This window comes from Bison bison, unplaced genomic scaffold (assembly GCF_000754665.1).
Source record: "Bison bison bison isolate TAMUID 2011002044 unplaced genomic scaffold, Bison_UMD1.0 scf7180017864338, whole genome shotgun sequence".
Classification (NCBI taxonomy): domain Eukaryota; kingdom Metazoa; phylum Chordata; class Mammalia; order Artiodactyla; family Bovidae; genus Bison; species Bison bison.
Window position 1 is genome coordinate 4,048,656 of NW_011494910.1, and position 9,871 is coordinate 4,058,526.

The window sequence follows — 9,871 nt, forward strand, 5'->3', positions numbered from 1 at the left end:
AGCCATCTCATCCTCTGTCGTCCCCTTCTCCTCCTGCCCCCAATCCCTCCCAGCATCAGAGTCTTTTCCAATGAGTCAACTCTCCACATGAGGTGGCCAAAGTACTGGAATTTCAGCTTTAGCATCATTCCTTCCAAAGAAATCCCAGGGCTGATCTCCTTCAGAATGGAGTGGTTGGATCTCCTTGCAGTCCAAGGGTTACCTTAGGGTTAAAATCTGTTATCTCTTCTAGTTGATGTGATAACTTTATAATTTGTGGCAATACAAAATTATTTTCATAATAATGGCTAAAACTCAAAGGAACAGGTAATATACAACATTGTTGGTTTGCAGAGAATTTTAAAACATTATATTTATATTTTGTTATTCATGCATCTCCCAGTCCTCTTTTAGACAGATGGACCCATTTTTTTTAAGCAGTGTTAACAGTCCTTTGGAAGGCTGCTGGTTGGTCTTTGGTGCTACTTTTTAATAATTGAGTTATTTCGAGCTTGCCAAGTAGGATTTATTGCCTGAGCTAAAATTTATTTCCTAATCTTCTGACAACTAAAAAGAAGAAATTAAGTTTGCAGATGTGAGAGGAAATATAGCCAGTGAATATGCATACTGATTCTGAATGAGCAGAATTAACTTGTTTCTCAGTCAAGAAGCATAGTCTGCAAGTAGCAAATTGAATTTCTCCTGCAACTGGAACCATTTGTTTAATTCTTCTTTGAACACTGCCCTTTCTCCATTAGGAACACTATTGATTTGCTATCTTTTTTAAAGAAGAAATCTGTTTTTTCAAGTAGTTAAACTAAGAGTTCTTCAAAAGTTTTTTTAAGTCCTAGAGAAGACTGTTGAAAAGGTGTGATTTAACAGTACTGTTTTTTTAAATAACTTTTTTTTCTTGTTATACAAAATAAAACATGCTTATTATATAAACTTTAGAAGTAAGAAAGAAGAAACTAAAAATCATTCATAATCCCAAATATCTACAGATAACAGTGTTAGAATATATTCTCTTTCAGGCTTTTTTCTATGCATGCACATGGATATGAACATATATTTATAATTTTATTATAAAAATGGCATACTGCTGTGCATATTGTTTTATAATCTGCTGTTTTCACTTAGATGATTAATTTAAGTGAAAGCCATGTAATTATAACATGCTTTAAATGTATTTATGAGTAAAATGCTAAAATCAATACAAAGAAAGAATAGAATGATATTTTGGCTCAATCATTCATTTTTGTAAAATATATAGCATATTGCCTATTTGTAGTAAGTACTCAAAAATGCTGAAAATTTATTATCCCTATCATCACTGTAATTTATTCATTGAAAATTATTAAATTATTCATTGATCATTTATTAAGGATCTACTCTGACACTGTGCTATATAAGCTGGGAATGCTAAGAATATCAAATGAAGAGAATGGTGGAATTAGGCCTAGGAAGGGAGAACTTCTTTTTTACTGCATATTTCTAAAGAATTACAATAGGTTAATTTTGATAATTTAAAAAATAAATGTAAAAAATATTAAGTGCATACACGCACACATGTATGAATGGCAACCATGATGAGTGGAGTTGGGGAAACATCACACAAAAGTGACTTTGTGCTGATAAGGCAGAGAATCAAGAAGAGAAAAGAATTCTCTGAGACCAGAGCAGCATATGCAAAAGCGTAAAGGCATGAAAAATCTGGGACAGACTTGGGAGAACCTTCTTGTCTGTAGTGAGGGCTGTGTACCTCCCCAAGCTTCTTTATCTCTGGAGGTTGTTAAATATTCGAGAGGCTTTAAATAATAGGATTCTCTGACTGTTCTGTCTGGACTGCTTAGATATAACACTACTTACATGACCCAATCTTGTTACATTGCAGAAGATTTCCATTTTTTGATTAAATGAGAATTTTGAACATAAAAATCTGTATTGAAGACTTCAGAAATTACTTCTGAGCTTTAAGGGATGCTACATTTGTATTTAGAATTGACCTTTAGTAAGAGCAGGAATGACCATATTCAAACCGGCGATCTCCCAAATCCTGCCCACCCTTTCACCTCTGTCTGAATGCATTGATGTCCACTAACTCATTTCCTGTCTTTTGTGACCATAATGCTACTTATCAAAATTGTGTGTAAATTTCCTTGGCTAACAGTAAGCTTGTTTGTCCGGGCTTGTCTAGTAACAGATTTGTAAAAGAGTTCACCATTTTTGTGATTGATGTTTGGAATGCGTCAGATAATTCAGTTCATGTTAAAAGGACTTTGAGGGGGTGGGTGGCAAAGAAAAGGTGGTGTGTGAATGTTCGCCAGGATGTCTGCCTGTGCTTGCCAGCCCCACAAAGCCAAGACAACTGCAGGTGTCCTTCCCTTAGTCTTTGCCTTTACAAACATTTACCCTTCTGTTTCCTGTGTTTCCTGGTGCCCTTCAAAGACCTCGGAGTATCTCCTCCTGGGGTTCCCTTCTTTTGGAAAGTTGGAAAGAGGTCTCTGGTCATGGCTTTGATTCCTGGTAGTGTGCCTAGTGACCCAGAGGGCTGCTAGGAATACTTCTGAGCACTCTTGGCTGTCGTCAGATTGATCTGCCCAGATGACAGCGATTGGAAACTTGAAGCATGATCTATAAAGGTTGGTCATTTGCAAGAGTACCAGGAAAATAATCATGAAATTTTAAAGCTTGAAGTGTTTTTTTAAAATCATCTAGCCAAATCTTTTCATTTGAAAGATTTTTTTTTCAAGAACTAACAAACAACAAAAATTCAAAAAGGATGGGTAGCTTGTCCAGGGTCTTCAGCAAGAGCTGAAGCCAGAACTCTGGTGTACTGGTCTCCTGGTGTCAAGACACGAGCTTTTTCTCTTTGCCCTGATGAAGCAGCTAAGGTCAGGGGAAGGCTCGGGAACTGCTCAGCTTTCTGCTCTTTTGCTCTAAGTGAGAAGACAGAGGTTTTCTGATCTCCTTGGCTTTGCATCACTTATCTTCTGTAACACGCAATCCTGCACTGTCTGCCTTTTTTCCCATTGCCTATTTTATTGTAACTATTAAAGATTTTTTTAAAAGATGCAAAGATTTCAAAAAAGCAAGGAAGTCAAGCCTCTACCTGTTCCTAACCTGCACTTCCTGCCAGTGACTGACACCGGTTTCTTCTGTGTCCTTCCACAGGTGTTCTGTATGGACACAACCACTGATGTAACCTTTAACATAATATTATTACATTAGAAATATGAGGAAATAAAATAAATAGAAATACAAATGGAAGTGTATCATCAACACTGTTCTTCACTTTGCTGTTTTTACTTAACTTATTTGGGATATTATCTTCAATTTATTCCAAAAAGATCTAACTCTTTTTTTTAATGGCTGAGCAGAATTTCATTTGTACAGACAGATGTTACATCGTTCATTTAACCAGTTCTCTTCTCATAGGCTGTTGTTGCTGTTGTTCAGTCAGTAAGTTGTGTCTGACTATTTGCGACCCCATGACTGCAGCATGCCAAGCTCCCCTGTCCTTCACTATCTCCCAGAGTTTGCTCAGATTCATGTCCCTTGGGTCAGTGATGCTGTCTAACCATCTCATCCTCTGCTGCCCCCTTCTCCTCCTGCCTTCAGTCTTTCCCAGCATCAGGGTCTTTTCCAAAGAATCAGCTCTTTGCATCAGGTGGCCAAAGTGTTGGAGCTTCAGCTTCAGTATCAGTCCTTTCAATGAATATTCAGAGTTGATTTCCTTTAGGATTGACAGGTTTGGTCTCCTTGCAGTCCCAGGGACTTTCAAAGAGTCTTCTCCAGCACCACAGTTCAAAAGCATCAATTCTTCAGTGCTCAGCCATCTTTATGGTCCAATTCTCACGTCTATACATGACTACTGGAAAAGCCGTAGCTTTGACTTTATGGACCTTTGTCTACAAAGTGATATCTCAGCTTTTTAAAATGCTGTCTAGGTTTGTCATAGCTTTTCTTCCAAAAAGCAAATGTCTTTTAATTTCATGGCTGCAGTCACCATCCGCAATGATTTTGGAGCCCCCAAAAATAAAATCTGTCACTGCTTCTACTTTTTCCCCTTCTATTTGCCATGAAATGATGGGACCAGATACTATGATCTTAGTTTTTTGAATGTTGAGTTTTAAGCCAGCTTTACTCCCCTCTTTGACTATCATCAAGAGGCTCTTTTGTTCCTCTTCGCTTTCTGCCACTAGCATATCTGAGATTGTTGATATTTCTCTCAGCAAGCTTGATTCCAATTTGTGATTCATCCAGACTGGTATTCCGCATGGTATACTCTGCACATAAGTTAAATATGCAGGGTGACAATATACAGCCCTGTCACATTCCTTTCCCAGTTTTGAACTAGTCTGTTGTTCCATGTCCAGTTCTAACTGTTGCTTCTTGACCGGCATCCGATTTGACAGGTAAGGTGGTCTGGTATTCCCATCTCTTTAAGAATTTTTCAGTTTGTTGTGATCCACACAGTCAAAGGCTTTAGCCTAGTCAATGAAGCAGGAATAGATGTTTTTCTGGAATTCCCTTGCTTCCTCTATGATCCAATGGATGTTGGCAATTTGAACTCCGGTTCCTCTGCCTTTTCTAAATCCCGATTATACATTTGGAAGTTCTCAGTTCACAAACTGCTGAAGTCTAGCTTAAAGGATTTTGAGGATAACCTTACTAACATGTGAATGAGCGCAATTGTGCAGTAGTATGAACATTCTTTGGCATTGCCCTTCTTTAGGATTGGAATGAAAACTGACCTTTTCTAGTCCTTTGGCCACTGCTGAGTTTTCCAAATTTGCTGACATATTAAGTGCAGCACTTTAACAGTATCATCTTTTAAGATTTTAAAAGCTCCACTAGCTTTGTTTGTTGTAATACTTCCTAAGGCCCATCTGACTTCACACTCCAGGATGTCTGTCTCTAGGTGAGTGACCACACCATCATAGTTATTCAGGTCATTAAGACTTTTTTTGTATAGCTCTTCTGTGTATTCTTCCCACCTCTTCTTAATCTCTTCTGCTTCTGTTAGGTCCTTACGATTTCTGTCCTTTTTCATGCCCATCCTTGCATGAAATGTTCACTCCATATATTTAATTTTATGAAGAGGTCTCTAGTCTGTTCACTAACCAGCTGCTGCTGCTGCTGCTAAGTCGCTTCAGTCGTGTCTGACTCTCTGCGACCCCACAGATGGCAGCCCACCAGGCTCCCCCGTCCCTGGGATTCTCCAGGCAAGAACACTGGAGTGGGTTACCATTTCCTTCTCCAATGCATGAAAGTGAAAAGTGAAAGTGAAGTGGCTCAGTCATGTCCGACCCTCAGAGACCCCATGGACTGCAGCCTTCCAGGCTCCTCCATCCATGGGATTTTCCAGGCAAGAGTACTAGAGTGGGGTGCCATTGCCTTCTCCGCACTAACCAGCTAAGTACTGTCAAACCCTACAGGTATTTCCTTGTGTGAGGATTGGAGTATGGGATTCTTGAATGGGGGATGAAATGGGGATGAATTGTTTATAAAATAAGCAAAGCTAGGTTGCGTGAATTTGGGGGAACAGATTTGGGTAAGGTAAGAAGTTGTAGAGGAACCTGTTCCTTGGCCATTGAACAGACAGTGCTCTAAGACTGCTAGACTTGGTGTGGTCCAAGATCTTTTTTCTCTTGGTATTCTCCAAGAATAAACAGATAGGTGATAAATGTGTACTAAGTGGGTATAAATGAATGACTGCCCCTGCCATGCAATTCAGGTGGGGAGATGGCTTGCTCTATTATGTATTCTGTCTGACAGCTGTCTCCTGCTTTAAAAATTGACGGGTAGGAGGGGAAATGTCAGTGTGCTTGGCTGGTGGGGAAGAAGGCCCCATAAGGACATCTGTGTGTATCTGTGCACTGCACGGGGCTAACTAGGCACCGCTCACTCCTCCCAGCCACCCCTTTCTCATCATGGTGGAGACTTGTGACCTTGGGTTCACAGATTAAATTTAATGGGTAGGCAAGGTCCATGTGTTGTATAGCACCATGGTAAGAATGTATTTAAAGGGAGGAGACATTTTAAAATTAAATTTGAAAACCATTCTTGTGCCTCCTTTTTTTCTTTTTAAAGGATGGAAACCTGCTTTGAGTTTGTTTTGTTTTTGTTTTTGGTGGCACCACGTGGCTTGAGGATCTCACTTCCCCAACCAGAGATTGAACCCCCTTGGCAGTGAAAGTCCTAACCACTGGACCACCAGGGAATTGCCAAGCTTTCTTAAGTATTAGCATAGAGCAAAGAAATTGAGGGAAGGGCTGTTTTTCAGTTAGTTGACCAAGTGATTCTGTATAAGGAACACTTTTGAGTATCTACTGGTTGGCATCACAGTCATGTTTGTTATCTTTATTTCATTTTGAACACCCTTGTGAAAAAAGATATTATCCCCATTTTTCAGTTGGGGAAGCTTAAGTTCTGGGAGTTAAGTGACTTGCCCAAGGTCAGAAGAGTAACAAGTGGTAGGACTCAAATATACCAACTTAGCCTTCTTCATCTTACTACAGTTAAAATGTCTGTAAGGGATGGTGGGCTCAGAAAGAAAAAGTATCATACTAATCCTTTTCAGTGAATAAAACTCATCACTGACTGTTAATACTAAATTAAGAATTATTAAGAAAGAAATTAATGAGATCATAAAAACTGAATTGAAGGTTCACAATGGCAAAAACCAAAATCATCCAATAGACTCTTGCTTCCCTTTCTCCTTTTGGACGAAATTCTCAGTTTTGGTAATATTGAGGGTTAAATGATGGGAGTGGGGCGGGTGGGAGCAGCTCACGGGGTGTGGCAGTCAGGCTGTGTTTTAGGAATTTGACTTCATTTTGGTGATCTGGAATTGACCATGATCCTTTTCTTTCTTCTCCACTGAGGAAAGGTCCAGGTGATCACTCTACCTTTAGAGGTTTGGAGAGAGGAGCAGGGTAGAGGAAGTGGAATGAAAGAAAATTAATTACCTAATATTGGGACATGGTTTAGATAAGGAAAATGACTCTCATTGCCCAAGGAAGGATTTTGAAATTACCCGTGACCAGTTCTTTTGGCCCCTGGTCTCCAGAAATCATTGAAAAGCCTCCTTTCTGCCTCATCCTCAGCTGTGTGTCAGGACAGCAGCACCGGACGCTGCTAAGCAAGCTCCTCCAGGAAAGTCCGGTTACTCTCGAAGCTGACCTCTTGTAGAGATGAGCGCATTATGGGTGGGACAGGAAAGTGATAAATGATATGCCTGCAAATAGGATGCTTTTACCTCCGCATCCCCAGCTTGCCCAGATGGAAAACTTCCTACCACTGTTTCCACTATTAGGGATGTAGGTCATACCTTGACACAGCTTTTGATCCTTCAGGATTTAGTGGAACCCGAAAAGGTAATTCATCTTACCTCTTTATCAGATTGTTATTTATTTTAATGGTTCACTGAGTGAGAGCCAGAGTTAAGCAGCGAACTGTGAACATGAATGAAAAAAATGATTTCTGATATCACAAGTATACACATGAGTGACAGGAAGGAGTTTGCATCTCCTTTCAGAATTTGGGCTGTTTTCTGAGCACTCTGGTCTCATTTTAAGGGTTACCATGGGCGAATTTTCCCTCATTAGGAAGCCTTTAGAGTCTCCTTGGGATGAACTTCCAAAGGGGGGCCTTTGGTGGTTCAGGTATTCACAGTGGATGTTTCCTGAAGGTGTTTCACCTCTGAGCCCTGAAGTACTGTTCCGGGCTTCGCAGTTGGCATTGGTTGGGGATTAGGGTGTCACACCGGGAAGACTGACAGCAGGTGAGCTGGCAGCTGGAGCAGATGGGATGAGGAAGGTGACAACAGAGCCTGTTTTTAAGCAGATGTTCTTATGCGGAAGCACAAGGGAGCAGAGGGAACGGGTCGTGAGGAAAGCCGCATAAATGACGTGGCGTAGGGCTTGTTTTTTGTTTGTCTTCTATTTAATTCAGAGAGTAGGGGCATACTTGAAGGCATGGTTTGTCACTGCTGAGGAAGGTTCTAGCCAGAGGGAAGTGAGACTGTTCATTTATTTACTAATTTTCAAGGATTTGTTGAGTGTCTGCTGTCCGCTGGGCACAGTGCTAAGTATCAGGGACACGAAGAATAATGAATGCCATGGTCTCCAGCCACAGAGAGGGGACCATCTGGAGGGAAAGAGACAGGAGCGACAAAGCCTCCATGACAGGGCTGGGTGAGAAGTGCTGTCAGAGACTTGCCAATGTCTACGCAGGAGCAGCTGGGTGAACGTGGGCGGGTGAAGATGAGCACCCCAGAGAAAGCTGCATTTTTCTGTGTTTTTATAAGGGGGAGAGAGAAATGTGCACTCAGTTAAAAGTTCACACTGCACAGAAAGGTAAAGAGATGAAAAGTAACTCACAGTTTTTGCACCTTTTCTTTCTACTTTCACCCCAAAGGCTTGATCTATACTTTTTGGTTCGTACATTAAAAAAAAGGCAGAACAATTATCATTTTAAGTGTTATATCCACTTACCTCTTCAACTACTTTATGGATCACCAGTGATTCACAGATCACACACTCGGGGAGACACTGCAGTTTTGCCTGAGTTTAGAGGTGGGCAGATGACCTCGACCCAGCAGATGAACCATTGCAGCAGAAGACATCCAAGGCAAACTGAGATGCCCGTGAACAGCAGTGGGGTGGGGTGGGAAAGACACCGTGATGAGAGTCCAGAGGCTTGGGATCTGGGCTTGGCACAACCACTTACGGGCTTGCAGCCGTCAGCAGCACCCCTGTCTGTCCTCATCTGCAGTAAGGAAACAATGATATCATCCCTGTGGGCTGTATGCAGTTATCCTGGAAGTCAAATGCATGCTAAAGTACTCTAAAAACTGGTTTTATTCTGCTTCTCTCCTTCTGCTCTGCACCATAGCAGATCAAGCACTTTTTCATAACGGTTAAAAGCACACATTGGGGACTTCCCTGTCGGTCCAGCGGTTACGACTCCGAACTTCCATTACAGTAGGTGTAGGTTCGATCCCTGGTCCAGGAATGAAGATCCCACATGCCGCGCAGCGTGGCCAAAAAATAAATTAAAAAATAAAAGCACATATTGTATTGCCTAACTCCGTATATGGAGACTAGCTCCACCACTCACTAATTGTTTGACCTAAAGCCACTTACTGAATCTCCCCAAATCTCAGCATCCTCATCCGTAAAATGGGGATAATGGTTATCATGGTTCATAGGGTTGTTTGGAAGATTGGCTGAATTGTCCAGGGAAATACAGTCTCTCACTGAGCAGACAAGGGTTGAGAGAAGTCAGTCACAAAGCGCAGTGCAGCAGTCATATTTCGACTGTTAGAGCAGATGGGATCGCATTTCCATAAACCTCATCTGTGTTTGGAACCTCCAGTGTGTGTTATGCAAGTGGGGTGTGGCAGCCCCTCCTTCTGTGTGCTCAGAAAGCCCAAGCTTTCTGCAGAGACTCCGTGCACAATAGAGGAGCAGGCCGATTAAAATACAGCTCAGATAGAGATGCTCTGAGTGCTGGGCTGGGCTGAGCCTTGACACTGCTGCTGGTGTGAAGGAATGCACCCTGAGAGGGGCCTGGAGGGGAGGGTGTCAGGAGAGGGGACAAGCTGACCAGCCGCAGGTGTGTGTCCTCTCCACAGGAAGGCGGGGCTCCGTGAGTCCCTCCACCCTCAGCTCTTCAGTGGAGCTGAAAAAGATGGATGCGGGGCTCGGACTCAAGGAGACGGTTTCTTTCAGTGGCCGACGTGGAGCTCCTAGGAAGACATAAAGCAGGACACTAATCCACCAGGAAAATCAGCAGCTGCTCAGATGCTCACGGCCTTTAAAAAAAATAAAAAAGGAACCCAGTGGAAATTGGGTCAGAAACCAAAAGCCCTCTTAGAAAGGGAATT

At 41.8% G+C, this 9,871-nt stretch overlaps 1 protein-coding gene across 4 annotated transcripts in view; it reads left to right on the top strand.

The window, feature by feature from the left end:
* SRGAP2 (SLIT-ROBO Rho GTPase activating protein 2) overlaps positions 1-9,871 on the top strand; it is a 256,056-nt gene that overhangs the window by 197,421 nt on the left and 48,764 nt on the right. The gene's annotated exons all lie outside the window — the stretch shown is intronic.